This window comes from Ctenocephalides felis, unplaced genomic scaffold (genome assembly GCF_003426905.1).
Source record: "Ctenocephalides felis isolate EL2017-DRISC unplaced genomic scaffold, ASM342690v1 CF-g0.4_SCAFFOLD_01886, whole genome shotgun sequence".
NCBI lineage: Eukaryota > Metazoa > Arthropoda > Insecta > Siphonaptera > Pulicidae > Ctenocephalides > Ctenocephalides felis.
The window spans coordinates 171553811-171570867 of NW_020538040.1; the positions used below are offsets into that span (position 1 = coordinate 171553811).

General features: G+C 29.7%; 1 protein-coding gene across 1 annotated transcript in view; it reads left to right on the plus strand.

The window, feature by feature from the left end:
• LOC113377141 overlaps positions 1–17057 on the plus strand; it is a 642509-nt gene that overhangs the window by 521116 nt on the left and 104336 nt on the right. The gene's annotated exons all lie outside the window — the stretch shown is intronic.

The following is a 17057-nucleotide window of genomic DNA, read 5'->3' on the forward strand; positions in this document are numbered from 1 at the left end:
TTTAATTTAAAAAATTCACATAAATATTAAAGCACTATAATAGACGATTAAAGAAAATTAATATTTTAAGGAAACGTCCTTCAATCACGTGAGCTTTTAGGGGGAGAGCTGGTAAGATATTACGTCTATTTATTTTCTACTCAAATTTAAAAAAAATCCAAACATTAAAAAAAAATTTAACCGTTTTATCGTAACTAAAAATATGCGTGGGAGAAGGGGGTTAATTTAAATACCACCACGTATCACCACGGGGGAGGAGGGATACAAAAATCCTTAAAAAATCGATCTCTTGATTAATAGACGCACCCTAAGTTATAAGCCAATATAAAATGTTAAATACAAAATTGTATTTGCGGATTTTTATTATTTTTTTTTTTAATTTCATCCTGCAATCTATAAAAATAATTATATTTAGCAGATAATGCTGACAAGTTGTTTACAATTGATTGTCTACAAATTAGTAGATACGCCCAGTGGTTTACTATATTAGATGTCCAGGTATTTGCAGATTAAATGGGAAATTCTGTTTATATATGTTTGTTATACAATTATAGAATTTTATTTATTCTTGCTATATTTTTTTCTAAAAATGTAAAAGTGATAGATTTTGTATAACACATGTATATTTTAATTAGGCTAAATTACAATTTTTAAATATAAATTTCCAAAAAAATTTTGGAATATCTACAAATTATTAATTTGTGTGGTTCAACTTCAACCTGGGATTTAATTTCTCTTTCTTCCAAATGTTAACTGCTTTGCTTTTACTTTTGCTGCTTTACTTTAACACATCAATATATTCCATTTCAACAATTTTCTATCTGGATCCAATTTAGAAAGGGCATTTTTGACCTTTCTGTCCTGATACTTACCCCGTGCGCGCGCTTCTCGAGACTCGCGCTGATTGTGAGTGTTGAGTGTTGACCTTTTCTTAAATAGCAGCACAATTCCACGGGTCGCCGGACAGTGACATAAACAGCACATGCATAGAACGATTTGTCGGAATAAACTCGACAACATGGATAGTCAACAGTTTTTATTGCGTTTTTAATTTTATTGGACGCATTTTTTTACATCTTAGAGGTCAGACATGGTTGGGAGAATCGTCATGCCTAGGGGATTGGATAATTAGATTTTTTTTTGTTGATGTGATAAAAAGCTATCAAAACGATGCAATTTTATATGCTATTATGATGAGATTATATTAAAACTAATATATTATTTTTCCATAATATTAAGCAAAAGGTATAAAAATTACTCCAGTGAGTAATCTACAGTTTTCTAGATAAGGTGAAGGAAAGTCTGGATAGGGTGAAGGAAGTCTTATTAAGCTCGTAGATTGGCTCGGAGCACTGATCTTAGTAACTCATTTGAATGATCTTATTTTGGGGGGCGTCCATTAATCACGTGAGCGAGTTTTTAAAGATTTTTGAACCCCGCCCTCCCCCTTGGTGATACATCGTGATATTCAAAATTCCCCCCCCTCCCCAACCAAACATCACATGTATTTTTAGTTACGTGATAAAACTGTAAATTTTTTTTTTGGAAATGTTTGAATTTTTTTAAAAAAAAATCAGTTAATAAAAAAACACACGTAATATCTTGCTATCCCCTCCCTCCCCCACGTGATATTTCGTGATTTTTTGTGAAACCCCCCACTCCCCGTAAAAACCTCGCGTGATTAATGGACGCCCCCTTGATGTAGAATATCAGAAAAAAAATCGCATCGGTCATGGCAATTTTATCATATAATTTAGTTAAAAATGCATAAAAGAAACAAACAAAAAAATTGTTGGTCAAAACTTCTTCAATTTGGATGATCTTTTACTTTTTGAGTACCTACTGTCTCTGTCTTTATTTACTTCAATTATGTAAGGTATTTTCAAGTCAATATGGACAATAAAATTGAAGATGTGCCAAGGTGCATCTGTAATATTCTTTAAAATCCCTCGATTGTATTTTCTGCATTTTAACAATGTTAGCCTTACTACTTATTTGATTTAAATAATTTGTTTTTTCCTCAAAATTTTAACACAAGTTAATTTTGATGTCATTTCTCTTTTCACTAATGTACCTACATGAGTTTTAGTTTTAGATGTTGTTTCTCATCATTGGATTTACATCTATTGATTTAAATATAATTCGAAATTAAATTAATTTTTATTAAACAATTTTTATTAATACATATTTTTATTTTAGTGATAATATTGATTCTTACAATCGAACCTTCACTTTGCTAATGGGTTCTAGTATCTTCTTCTAATTTTAGTAAATTTAGTTTTGGCTCAACTTTTAATTTAATCAATTACATTTTTTAGAAACAAGTTTTTAATATTCTTTTGAATTGATGATAATTGCATTATTGACACTATGAATTCGTCAAATTCTTTTGATAAATATTTATAATTTACTTGGAAGTTTCTTCTTCATCAAATTCAATAGGTAGGGCCTTCGACTACTCACTGGCAATGGTCAGATGATTTGTATTTTTATAAAGTTGTTAGGGCTTTACCAAAGTTTGTTCGTTCTGGGGCAGCTGTAAAAATCATTATTTAATAAAAAAATATTTTACTCATAAACTGAGCAATAGATATATCTGAAAGATAGCTGAAGGATATCGGCTGATTCATTTTCTAACTGTGATGCTTTACCTATGTTATAATTATTTGATCAAATAGGCTTATGATGATCAAAGATATAATATTTTATATAAAATAATTCTACATGAAATGTTAAATCTCTTGTATAACAACACAAGTCATTACCTTTCCAACAATTTCAACCTCTACTCATTCAGCATTTGTTGCTGCAAGTAAGACAAGCCTAAAATCTTCATAATTGGCAAGATTAATTTAAAAGATCTTTTAATTAAACGTACGATTTTCATCATTCTCGTCATTCCCAAAAACGGTTAAGGCAATAACCTGGTTTTGTAGTAGACATTACCTACTCTATAATTGTGCATCGGCGCGTGTTTTTTGTGTGCGTTTATTACATATTCAAGCAATGTATACGGGTGACACATTTTACCCATCGTCGTGTCACGTTTTGTGGACTGACAGACGTTGCATGTGTTACTTAAATGGCTTTTTAGGTTTTGCTTAAATATACAGAATATTTAACGGTCACTGTGTTTGTAGTGCTTGTTACATGCATGTCGATTGTTTGTATAGAAAGATATAGTAAAGACTATTTTTAATGTGCAGGTCTTACGCTAACCGAGGTGTGAGGTCCTTTTTAGGTTCAAGGCTAATTTCGTTTATTTTGAAATTTTTTATATAAAATTTTTTGAGCGTTATAGAAAAACATATACAGACCTGTAGAGTAGGAAAAATAATGATAAAAATTCCGGGAATGCATTTGTAGGAGACTCGCTTAAAACGTTATACGCATATCAGTCATATGTGTCTGACGCTAAGAAGTTTTGTCTGAGCCATGACAGATATATATAAATATGTCTGACATACGTGATTTGATAGAAGGTGAAAAAAGTTTAGGGTTATGTCACTTATATATGTGTGACAAGAAAATAGTGTTTTTCCAGAAATTTTGCCAAAAAAAATTTCTTTGATATATGTTTAACTAAATTATCTAATAAAGTTGCCATGGCCCATGTGAATTTTTTTCTCATATTATCATGGCGATTTACGTGTTAATGTCTCTCATATTAAATTATATATCATTCAATTATAAAATAAAATAATATTTCATAGTTTTGCCATTGATAGTTTTAGGGCAATATCTCCTGAATAATAAAAAATTTCTTGACTTTTGATATATTGGTACTTGCCTACATGCAATTATTGTATATCTTTTGTGCACCTATTTGTACCAGAAATTTTTAAACTATTATTTTTTTCTAAATATAGTTTATTGATATCACTAAATATATTTGTTGATTTGAACAAAATCAAGTATAAAAATACTCATTCGTACATTTTGATGGTATTATGTAGTACTTTTTTACCCTAAGAAAGAATCTTTCTTCTTGATGAATGTGATGTTGATTCTCGTTCATTAGTGTATTTTATATGTGGAGTAAGCATAATCGATTATTTTTATTTTAATTGAGATAGAACATTTGGATTATCAGATAATAAATCTAAATGTTTCTTGTTTTTAATATGTGCTTAAATAAATTCTAAAAATTGAAAACTTGAAAAAAAAATTGTTTCTTAATTTTTATTCAAAAAATTATAAAAAATAGGAATGACAATATATGCAAATTGGATTAAGTGCAAAGTAGTATATTCTGTAGCAATTTCATTATATAGATGCAATCTATATCAATATATTCTTGGAAATTAAATTTTTAAATTGTTTGCTCGATTTGTGATCACAGTATATATTTTGTACCAAATATTAGTTTTTGTTAAAAAAAATATCTATTTTTATTGAATATTGGTATATATAACAGAATATCTAAAATCAAATGAATTTGCTTAGTTTAGAATATATTTTGTACTTTCATGAAATAATTAGGGAGATTCAATACTTTTAAATGTCATTATTGGCTTCTGTAATTTTTTTGCATAGGCTGCATAGAAGTATATAAATAAAGATAATGATACGTTTAAAAATATTACATAGATAAAGATTACGTTAACGATAAACACTGCTTAATTACTCCAACATATGGCAGCTTCTAATAATTCATCTATGGACCCTAATACACTATATGCAATAAAACATTTGAAGATACCAAATAAATATGGCTAGTTTAAGAGTTCTTTATACTGCCTTGAAAAAAATAAGGTGGATCAATATTTTCAAATGTTATTACTAATATCTTACATACTACAAAACATCTGAAAACAAATAAATTTGCTTGATTAATTTTTTTTTACTGTCTTGAAATAAGGTTCAATATTTTCGAAAAGTGCTGGGCACTATGTTTAACTCTGGCGATTTTCTAGATAAATAATAATAATAAGTAGTACTGCCCTTGGGCAGGTTCTTTAGCTCAGATAAACTCTAACTCGATTCAGGGAAGAATAGTGTGAGAGATTTGCCATTGCCATTTCACACCGCAGTGCTCAGAATGGGATTATTTTCAATTCGTAACATATTTTTGATCTATATTTTCTAGTAAAAATGAACATCGCAGATGCCCGATTCAGCATGGCGTCTAATTTTTTTTTAATTATTTATTTTATTATTTATTTATTTATTTATTTAATACCAAATAGTCAATCACAATATAAATTCACTATATCAGACTGTGAGCTGGTTTTTCATGGCTTTGAGAAGAGGTTTCTCCAATGAGATGCCTTGTTATACATTTAGACAAAAAATAAAGATGAAGATAAAATGTATAAATAAATTATAGATAAATTTCACTTTAACGACAAACATTTGTTAATTATGCCAACATCTGGTATCCTCTAAAAATTTCACCTAGGACACCCTATTTTACCTCCTGTTGGGATTTCGGAAGCCGCCAATTCCGTACGAGTCAGTCCTCTTCCATTAGCCGTGTGTTTTCACGGTTGGTGAAGTTCCGTTTCAGCATATTTCCATAATAAACATTGGCGGTAAAAACTTTCGTTATATATTACTTGCATTGGAAAGCAAAATTGTGGAACTTACACGAAATGCGGTTGAATGCATGAAATATATCAATTCGAATAATGAATATATTCAGAAATTATTTTAATTTTATAATCACTTCATTTCGTGCACTTATGGAGATTGAGATTGTTATATAATGGTAATAAATTGTTATACTATGATTATTCTATACTAGAAGTTTTATATGGGTTGTAAAAATTGGTATGTATTTTATATGAATATAATAAGATTTTGGCTTTTAAATAGATCTTGTCGAATACTCATTATTTAAAAATAAATCTATTTAAACAAATCATTTCAAATTAACCCTTTTGCTACGAATGTCGTCCATGGACGACATCCGTATAAAGGTCGTCTATGGACAACATGTTTTGTTTGCCTATGCTTCAAGATTTATCACTATTGAGAATTCTAGTGTTTCAATGTAATTTCTAATTTTTACCACATTTGTATTGATAATAACAGAAATACCTTAAAATATATCTTTGTGTCTGGTCCGTTCAGTAGCACTACTAACGGACACATCTAAATTCATAATATAATATTAACTACTTATTAACGAAATAAATAATTAGTCAGTTAAACAAAATTTAAGAATTTTTATATGCTAATATATTTTTTAAATTATTAAGTCCTATAATGAAAAAGCAACACAATTCTATGTAGAGTACTATAATTAATTTAAATTAATTTAAAGAATTTTTTTTTGTATTTCCAAAAGATTTATTTATTATATTTAATGATTTTTGTATTAACTGTTGAAATTAAAATAACCTCAAATTTTCTTAATTCATACTAAAGTTTCATTATCTTCAAAACACATATTCAAGTTGTTCTAGCTGAAAATGTTTTTTTCATAAAAGTCCTGTTCAAATTAAAATTATCTAAGTATTTAATTATTACTAATTGCTAATAATCTGCCTAAACAAGAAAATAGAAAATTGTGTTTTTTATTATTTTCATTGTTAAATTAATTCTTCTCTTCTAATGGAAATTTTCCCTCCGAGGGTTTACATGCCGTGACCAATGCAAGTAAAATCGCGCACAGTGATTTATAGCTAAAACCTCGTATTTATATATACGTTTGCTTCTGAAAAGTAATTTAACTTTAAACATAATTTTATACCATTAAGAGTAGAAAGTGCAATGGAAGATAATAATATGCAATAAAACAACAATATACATTTGCAATTCGATAAAACAATAAATCTAGCGGCCAATTTGGGCTCAGAATAGAATTAGTGAGAAACAATATAAGAACCCTATATTTTGTATGTTGGTTTTGTGTATAGAATAATTAGTCAGTAAATTTTAAATACAATGATTAATTTATTGTTAGATTTAATAAAATTTGATACTATTATAGCAGGAACATACATAAATTCAAGTGGTTCTATACAACATTACATCAAGGGATGATAAAGCAAACTAGTATTAGAAGTGTAGACGATATATTTAATAGGCAATAAAGTCCTTTTATGAAGGCAGTAAAATAAAATTAAACAAGTATGTCATTGTTTATTGCTTTCTTAATCAAATTAATACAAATCAAAAATATCATAATCTCTGCTACTGATTCATATTATATAGAGATTGTAGATATTTCATAATATGAGCTCTGCAGTTATTTTTGTATAAAAATTGAATAATTATTTGCTTGGTGTATACAAAACTACTTAAATAATGTAAATTTTAGACTAGCTTTTGGAAACTTTTTGGTGAAATGGGAGTATATTTTATTAAAAATATAAAATTAACCAAATTAAATGAATTACGCAAACAAAAGCTTCAGGTAATTATTTTTATTAAAGGGCTATATCATAATATTAATATTCATAAAATTCAAGTTACCATATTTCATATCGTATACAATTTTACATATCACATTTTCACATCACATTTTTTAACTATCACTAAATTAAATTTCACAAAAATATTTTTTCATTTCAAAATGTTCTTGAAAATGCACCGATCCAAAATATCCTTGAAAAAGTGTTGATTGGGGTCCCTAATAACTTCTGGATAAAGTTCGTATCACATGATGGCACTGTAAGATCCACGATTATATGAAATAAGAACATCTGTGAATTCTTTCAGTGCCAAGATGCGCCCCGAACAATATATCTGACGATAAAATAACACTTCGAATTTTTTTATAATATTATAAATGTCTCGTTGAATAACTATTAGTGCAATTAATATATAATACTGATAAATAAAAGTTAATATATGATGTAGGGAACGCACAAATTCATAAAATGTAGAGCACCACGTGCTTTTGGTAAGAGCGCGTATAGTAACATATGTCATGTTACCGCATTTGAAAAAAGTTGTGAGTCACCTGAAGTATTCAGGTGGGGGTAACCACTTCCAGGTAATATAAAAATGTTAGAGGAAATATTTGCTAAAAAATATTAAAATTCTATACCGACTAGGTAGTAAAAAAACACAAAATTTTATTAAAATTTTTCAGCTTAAGTTGTAGAAAATATGAATGTTTTTGGTATGCAATATCTGAATTTTTATATTTTTATGATGCGGTCCACTGATTCATGTTTATATATTTTGATAAGGTCGCCGACTTTGTGATATTATTCAATTATTTAAAACCACAGTTCGAGCGACCATAAAATTATTGTTAAGCTTGATGCTAGCGATAAAACGAAACAATTCGTATTCAGGATACAAAATGACAATGAATTATAAAACAACGGAAATGCACAAAATAATTTATGAGCAAATGTCTAATTAATGAATTTTTATTACAAAAATTGCTGTCGTACATCAAATCATAATGCATAACGACTTTTTCATTCATTATAATGATCATTAAAATTTTCTTTGAATTCGCTCAGAAGATCGTATGACTGCCGGTTCTAAATAGTTGACGCAAGTGCATCGATCAAATTTTGACGCTTGATTTTTACGAGCTGGTGTTGCGATGCGCGTTAAACCGAAGAAATTTGGCGTCAAGTCGCTTTTTCAAACGCTAGTGATGTACTTTTGTCTACAATATCGATCGTGTTTTAAAAATAGTCAGCAGGGCCGCATTTAATGCGTCATCAACTAAGCCGATTGGTGAAATCAAAGATATGATTGCGAAAGAATTGAAAAGATTGGTCGGGTAAATTTCAGGTTACAAATCGTTTTCATCATAAAATATAAAAACAATGTATAATTCGGGACTGGGATTAAGGGGGTTGTTCTTTTTTTTGTTACAAAACATGCAAGGTATTTGTTTTTGTTTTTCTCGAAATGTATTTATCATGAAGACATGCGGTTTTTTTAAACAAAAATTACAAAATCATAGAATATTAAGAAATTTTTTATTTTTTTTTTCGCCGTCATTTTTTAACCAGGGGGCGCCAAAGTGGGCATTGCAAGTTTGATCTCGTTTGCGGTGCCACAGATAAATCCGTTGCGCATCGCCTGAAACAAAAAAAAAACGAAACTACGTCGAAGAAGAAGTTTGAATCCAGTCCCCCTACCAAAATGAAAGAAAAAAAGCAAGAAGGAAAAAAATTGCAGCTATTTAAAAAAAAAATGTCAAATGCCTTTTTTGGGACGAGAAGGTTCGCACAATTTTTTTGCGTAATGTTATCAAGTTGTTTGAGGTAGGGGGACTAGGTATTGCAGTGATGAACAAATTAAAAAAAATGCAAGTCGATCCGACGTGTAGTTTTTTTTTTAATTTGTGGCACCGCAATGAAAAAAGTCAATTTGAGAAAAACGTATTTAAAGTTTTTAATATAATGTACTAAATACACCATTTAATTTAATGTACGAAATACACCATCGTGTTCAAAGATGCTGACACATTAAAAAGGTCATGTGCATGAGGTACTATAATGAAAAAGAGGCAGCTGGCATACAATAGCTCGCGGAACGATAAAAAAACGCTTTCAGAGGATCATACGTATAGAGATATATATATATCTATAACTTCGTCAAAAAAATAGATATTTAGATGATTTTTTTTTAATAATTCTAAGGTTTTTAGCTTTCATAATATCAAAAAATCTCAAAACCGAAACAAAGAAAAATAGAAAAAAAGAACAACCCCCTTAAATTTTAACATTCAAATTTTTGGTTTTTCAATTATTTTAAAAACAATATTAAATTTCGGTAATATTTCCTTATTTGACTTCACAATGGTAACAATACCATCAGTCAAATGTCAACAAAATTTTAACCGGTGAAATTATTTTAATATAAATTTTTCGAATTTCTAAAAAAATAAGTAAATTAAAATGCTGGGTGTGTTATTTTTACAACTGTTTGTATATTACCGACGTACTTGATTACCTGCGACGTGATAAAAATATGCAATCGTTTGTGTACGAAGTGTCACTTGTATTGTATATCAACGCATATTTTGAACAAAAAATGATAACATATCGTCGCACTACGAAAACACTAACAATCGAAACAGAGTATGAATTAGAAGTTAAAATAATTCAAAGTTGAACATTCTTCTGAATTTGAACACTTGTTTCGCGAACACAGCACTTTCTATTAGAGAATGGTAGATGTTAAAGGGCAGAAGCCAGGTTTAAGACTGAATTGAAATTTGACCTGCGCCTATTCAGCGAACTTGTGACTAACTAACGGAGCAAACGACAAACACGGGTTGGTTGCCTTGTGTCCGTCCGCAAGGATAGGTTTTATAAGGGGAAACATATTAAATTGTAGGAGGGATATATTATATGCACGTGTGTTGATTTCCGCGTGTGTGTAGGTAATGTGCTATCTCAACAGCGATCGCCCCTTTCCCGCCAGAGTCACGAAAAGCAGCAGTCAGAAACCAGGTGAGGCGTAGACGTCGCCTGGCCGCATAGCTAGGGAGAGAAGCGGCCGCATAGCGTGACGTTTCCATGTTCAACCCGCCAACGATGGATCAATATAAAACACCGCATATAGAATTCTCTACTACTATAACGTACGACCCAACTCGGGTCCGACGCCCACATGACGACCGGCCGCCGTCTGAGGGGAAGAGGGGTGCACTGGTTCAGAATTTTTAAAAAATTATCGAAGGTGCTTTCCCATAGCCCCAGGAGGGTTGCTGGTCTAGGGGCATGGAATATAAAGGATTTTTGAAAAGCTGTAAAAAGGCGAACTGAATGTTTGCTATATTTTTTTACAAGTTATTAATTGGTGTTTTGAGCATATAAAAACAGATAAAAAGTAAAAACAGTCAAAGTTTTAATTCTGGAAGGTGATGATGTGGGGGACCTAACAAAATTGACACTAGTCCATACCCATGTTTTTAGCCCTCCAAATAACCTGAAGAATAAAATATAATTATATAATTCTTTTATTACTATAATTTTATTTGATCATCTATCTACAAGAGATATAAAATCAATTTCATGGCTTAGAATTGAACAAAGAAAGAAAAAGCTAAGATCTGCACCCAGCGATGCAGTTCATAATTATATAATTAATCTAAAATAATGTCGCTATTATATGAACTACAAAGTAGTCAAAAAAAATTTTTTTTTCAGAAGTCTGAATAAAATAATTTTTTATAATTTTTTTTTATATTCTCGATTTTTTCAAAATTAGTAAAAATCGGAATTTTAGGAATGAGCGTATTTCATACTGAAGGGATGTCTACCAAAAAGACAATGTAGTAATTTCAAGTAAATTGGTCCAGTAGTAGTTGAGAAAGTAAAAACAGTCAAAGTTTTAATTCTGGAAGGTGATCATGTGGGGGTCCTCACAAAATTGGGTCTAGACCGTACCCATGATTTTAGCCTTCCAAATAACCGAAATAATAAAATATAATTATATAATTAATCTAGAATAATGTCGCTATTATATGAACTACAGAGTAGTCAAAAAATATTTTTTCATAGAAGTCTGAATAAAATCATTTTTATAAGTTTTTTTTATATTCTCGATTTTTAAAAAAATAGTAAATATCGGAACTTCAGAGATGAGCATATTTCATACTGAAAGGATGTCTACCAAAAAGACTCTGTAAAAAGTTCAAGTAAATCAGTCCAGTAGTAGTTGAGAAATCGTGAGTGACTTATCGCAAAAGTCAGTTACGAGGAAAACGCGTTTAAAGTTTCGTAGAGGAAAGAAACAGAAGATGACTACCGTTGTCCAACAGCTATAACTCTTTAAAATAAATCAAATTTTGAAAAACCCTCTGTATACATGTTCATGAATAGTTGAACTTTGAAAATATGCAAAAAAAAACAAAATTTTTTTTTAATTCTAGACCAGAATATACCCCCTCAATTAAGGGGCACAACTAATGTGAAATTTTCAAAAAATCTAATTTTCAATTATTCTATATTTCGATAGGTTATACCTTTAAAAATAACATAATTTTTAAATCGATATCTTAAATAGTTTTTGAGTCAGCCATTTAAAGTATATAGTATAACGATCATTTAATCCTTAAACGCGTTTTTCTCGAAACAGCATTTTCCGAATTTGCTGCAGCGATTACTCAAAAACAACTGATCTGATCACTATCGATTTTTTTTTTACATGTTCTATATATAGTTCTCCGTAAAATGAACTATCGATTTTTTGATCGGATTAAAAATCGAATTTTGGCAGTCCAAAAACGACCAAAATTTTGGGTAAAATTTGACTTTTTTTTTTAAAAGCGCCGTCATTTTGTCAATTTTTGTTTTTTTTTCTTTATCGTAGTTCATTTTACAGACAATATTATCTAGTTTAACGAGGATTTTTTTTAAGTTTCATCGGAATCACTGTAGCACTGAACGGCCTTTTTTTTGTCGCGCCGTTGGAGATCGACGATAACTTAAAAAATATTTAATTTTTTTCATCAAAAAATTTACTATGTATTCTTAAAACATGTATAAATACATTCCTGAAATTTTGAAGTTATTGATAAAGTAGTTTTTCTAATATGAATTCCCAAAAATCACCTTTTTTTAGGCGGTTACACTAGTTGTGCCCCTTAAGGTGACCAATGCTATTTAAAGATTATCTTATATTTTTCGATATATATGTTTTTTCGCTATTGTGTCTTGGATAAAATTCTATTCAATTTTCTTCATAATTCATTTGAAAAAAATAGCACTTATTCGTTTGATTCTATAATTTTCATTAATTTTCAAAAAACCGGGACAAAAAATTTAAATCCAGGACAAATATTGCTTTCAGAAAAACCCGGGACACAAGGTGGAAATCCGGGACTGTCGGGGCCAAACCGAGACGTATGGTCACCTTACCTTAATGCAGATAGGAATTAAATCATAATGTGAATTTTTAATTTAATGACGAGATAATATGTTATTATTCACAAAATAATAAAGGCAATAAATCAAGACTAATAATGTCCTTTAAGATTTTGTGACGGGGTTGCAGGAATTGGAAGTATTTAAACAAAATTACCTATGAGAAGATTAAAAAGAAAGTGGCCGCAAGATTTAATAAATTAACAATCAATATATTTATGTAAGGAAATTCCCCAGAAAGTCAGCAAATAACCTCATTGAACCCAAGGTTCAGATTGGTTATAAGTAATAAATAAAAAAAAAAAAAAAATTAAACAAATTGGATCGATGGTATCTAGCCTGTATCAAATTTTATTCTATCATAAGCAATTATAAACAAAAGCATTCCCCAAAAAACTCGTATTGTATAAAACCCTATAAAACCTCAGTTTGGTCTTTAACGTTCTCAAAAGTTTGAATAAAATAATTCCCTCGTAATTAAAGAATAAATCAGATAAAATAGTATGCCTTCCCCAAGTAACCCCTTAATCAACCGCCGGATTGACTCCGACACCCTTTCTTTCACCGGCGGGATTGACCTTTCTGTGTGTGTATACACGCTCAGACATTTATTATTGTTGCCTTTATCCCCCCCTTAAATCGTACGGCACTGCGCGGACACCTCACGGAGTGCGCCGCTTTGCTTTTCCTCGAGCGGATGAGAAACAGTTCCTCGACTCCAGAACGAATCGGAAAATGATTGCAATTGGAGAATAATAGGAAATGCAAAAAGTTACAATTACAAATGCAAGTGCTTATAGCTATTGTACTTTGCTCATTATTAGATGAGCCAGAGCATTAGAGATTCCTAGCATGGTGCACTGGTTCAGAATTTTAAAAAAAATTCAAAGGTGCTTTCCCATAGCCCCAGGAGGTTTTCTGGTTTAGGGGCATGAAATTTAAAAGATTTTTGAAAGGTCGTAAAAGAGGGCTATATCTTTTTACAAGTTACTCATTGATATTTTGAGCATAGTTTATAGTTTATAGTTTATAGTTTGGTGAAAAGTCTCAGACAAAGAAATTTCACCTCTAAACGCATATAAAAAAGATGAAACCAAGTTTTAATTTTAGAAGGAGATAAAGTGGAAGATCTCACAAAATTGGCACTAGACCATACCCATGATTTTAGCCCTCCAAATAACCTAAAGAATAAAATATAATTATATAATTTATCTAGAATAATCCCGTTCCAGATGACAACTTTTATTGATTTTTATTGATGAATATAAACAAGTCCCATATTAATGTCAAGTCGAAACGTGGTGACAGTATTAGATGTATTAGATGTATTAGATATTCAATTCACAATTTTACAATTAAATAACAAAACAACCAAATATAAAATACAAATAAAGGAGTGATAAACTAATTTAATTTTGTGTCTTGATTTTATGAAACTTGATATTACGTCTTCGTTTAGAGCATCTTCAAAAGTTGAGGTCCTGTTTATCCATTAATTTGCAGAAATTATTAAAAAGTTTAGAAGCTTTTCTGAAAAAAAGTATTGACCTTAACTGTTCTGAAAATTTTTTAATCTCACATTGTTTGGATCTCATGAGCTTTTAGGCGCAACCTGGAGCTTTGGTAAAGTTATGACCATTTTTCGGTTATTGTGGTTAATTTTTGTTAATTTTGTTCATTTAAACTTTGGAACCGTAATCGTGAATAACATTAAGGGCAAATAATGAACAAATAACAAATAATGGAGGGCTACTCCATTAATCACGTGTTAGATTTTTAAGGATTTTTGGACCCACCCCTTCTCCTTGGTGATACATGGTGATATTTATTACCCCTCTTTCTCAGCAAACATCACGTGTATTTTTAGTACCTATTAAAATACGTAAATATACATTTATATTTTGATATATACGTATAGACGAATATACTTTGATTTTTTTTTTAATTTTGTTTTTTTTTTAAATTCAGGAAACCAATAAAAACACGTGATTACTTACTAGACCTTTCCCTCCCCTGCGTGATATTTGGTGATTTTTTGTAAACCCCCTCCCCCTTTAAGCCTGACGTGATTAATGGACGCCCTATTTTTAGGACCACTGTAGAAAATAACACATTTGGCCGAAGTTTTCAAAAGTAAAACTTTTTGTTGAACTATGAATTTAAAATTTTTAGAATTGGTCGCCTTTGAGAGGTCTTCTTTTTAAAAAAACGTACTAAAGTGTGTTGGAAAGTTTTATCAAAAGTTGGTGCTTCTAATCAGTAGATAATATTTGATAATTTCATTATTGAAAAATTTCGAGTAAAAAATTAAAACCTAAAAGGACATTGTTTTAGCAACTGTACAAGAGTTAGGATCATTGCTCTATTATATTTATTTTCTTTATTTTTCAATTTCAATATAAAACAAGAATATCAATTATAAGTACATCATTAATATAGAATGTCATTTTATGGCCAACTATTGTAAATTGTTCAATATCCTTAACTGGACAGTTGTAAATAAAAATAGAGAATAAAAAAAATATTAAGTACATAAATGTTTTATGATATCAATTAAATCCAATATATGATTAGGATATACCGTACCAAAAACTAATATTTTTACAACTTATTTGAAAATATATGTGCATAGTCAAGTCAAAAATTTTATTATATATACTTACTTTTACGTCTTACAATTAGTAAAATCAATTTTAAATCTCAATGCATGAGGAAAAATCATTCAATTTCCCATAAAAATGTTATGGCCAATTAACATTCTGCTGCAGTTTTTTTTATTCGTTTTGCTATAATTTTCATAGTTTTAAAAAAATCTCGAGATATCACGCGAATGCTAATTTATACAAATGGAATAGGTACTTCATCAGTTTTAATATTTTTTTATATTGCTTCTTGAAGCACTAAAAATTTACTCGCATGAGCTGTAAAACCTCATATCAGATTCTTTATTCCAAGAAATAAAGAATTTAATGACAGAATTTGAAAATTCACAAAAGCTGATCTTACACAATGTATCATCGTGCTCTATGTTGTAAAGTTTGTAGGGTTTTTGGAGTTAGCTTAAACAAAATAGTTTCATTACCCTTAAAATAAATTTTCTTTATCTCGTTCTGAAGAAAAATGATATTTTTGCATCCGTTAGATAGTCTTGAATCTAAAGTTTAGGGTTATTGAGATTTACTAATATATTACCCCAGATGTTTGTAGCTTTTTGTTTTTATCCCCTGGGTCTATTGCTAAAAGAACTGCCATTGAAGTTAATGGCATTAATAATGCCGACGAATACTAAAATTTTCATTACTATACGAGGCACAGTTCTTGGTATCGATCTATGTTTTTGCATTCGTGAAAAAAGTTGAATGCGTTTTATATCTAATTAAAATTTCTCTGAATTGAAAATTACGTTTACTTACATAGAAGTAACATCAAATGGATAATTTGCCATGTCTAATTATAAAGGTCAGTTACACTTCAGTAGAAGGAAGTCGATGCTCGATGGCACAGAAGTGATAAGATTAACGCATTTGTTATTGATTTGTAGCAAGATAAGCAACAATCGATAAAAGGTAATTTTTAATAAGATGACCATATTTTTTTAAGTAACAACCGGGATGGCAATTTTTAGTTTGCTAATCGGGGACGGGGGCTTCATGCTAAATAATTAAATATGATTTTAAAATAACAAATACTATTACATAATATAAAGATACAGTAAAAACAGTTTTCTTAATTATTTTTTTATATAAATATCTTATATGTTTTGATCAGTGTATTTCTTTGCTTTCGACCCTTGTATAAAATTTTCTTCATAATTAACTTTGAAAAAATAGCACTTGTTTGTTCGTTCTTGAAAAACCCGGGACACGAGATGGAAATCCGGGGCTGTCCTGGCCAAACCGGGTCGTAGGGTCACCTTATGATCGAATTAAATGTAAAAAAACATTTATAAATAAAGAAAGAAAGTAATATAATGACTGGGACACTGTAGAAAAGGGCTAGAGGTTCAAATCTGAACATATTGATCCAAATTTCAAATTTTCAATTGAATGCTTTATTTTACAAAATAATTTATATGGATATAATTTAAAATGTAATAATATATTGTTAACACATTATATACCATGAAGTATTATATATACAGCTAAATAGGTTATTTGAAAAACCTTTCTATTTAAAATCCATTCCATTTCCAATCAAAATCGTGTGAGATAAGTGTCTTGAGTAAACGAATAGGGTTTACAAATTTCGGGACGTGTCGAG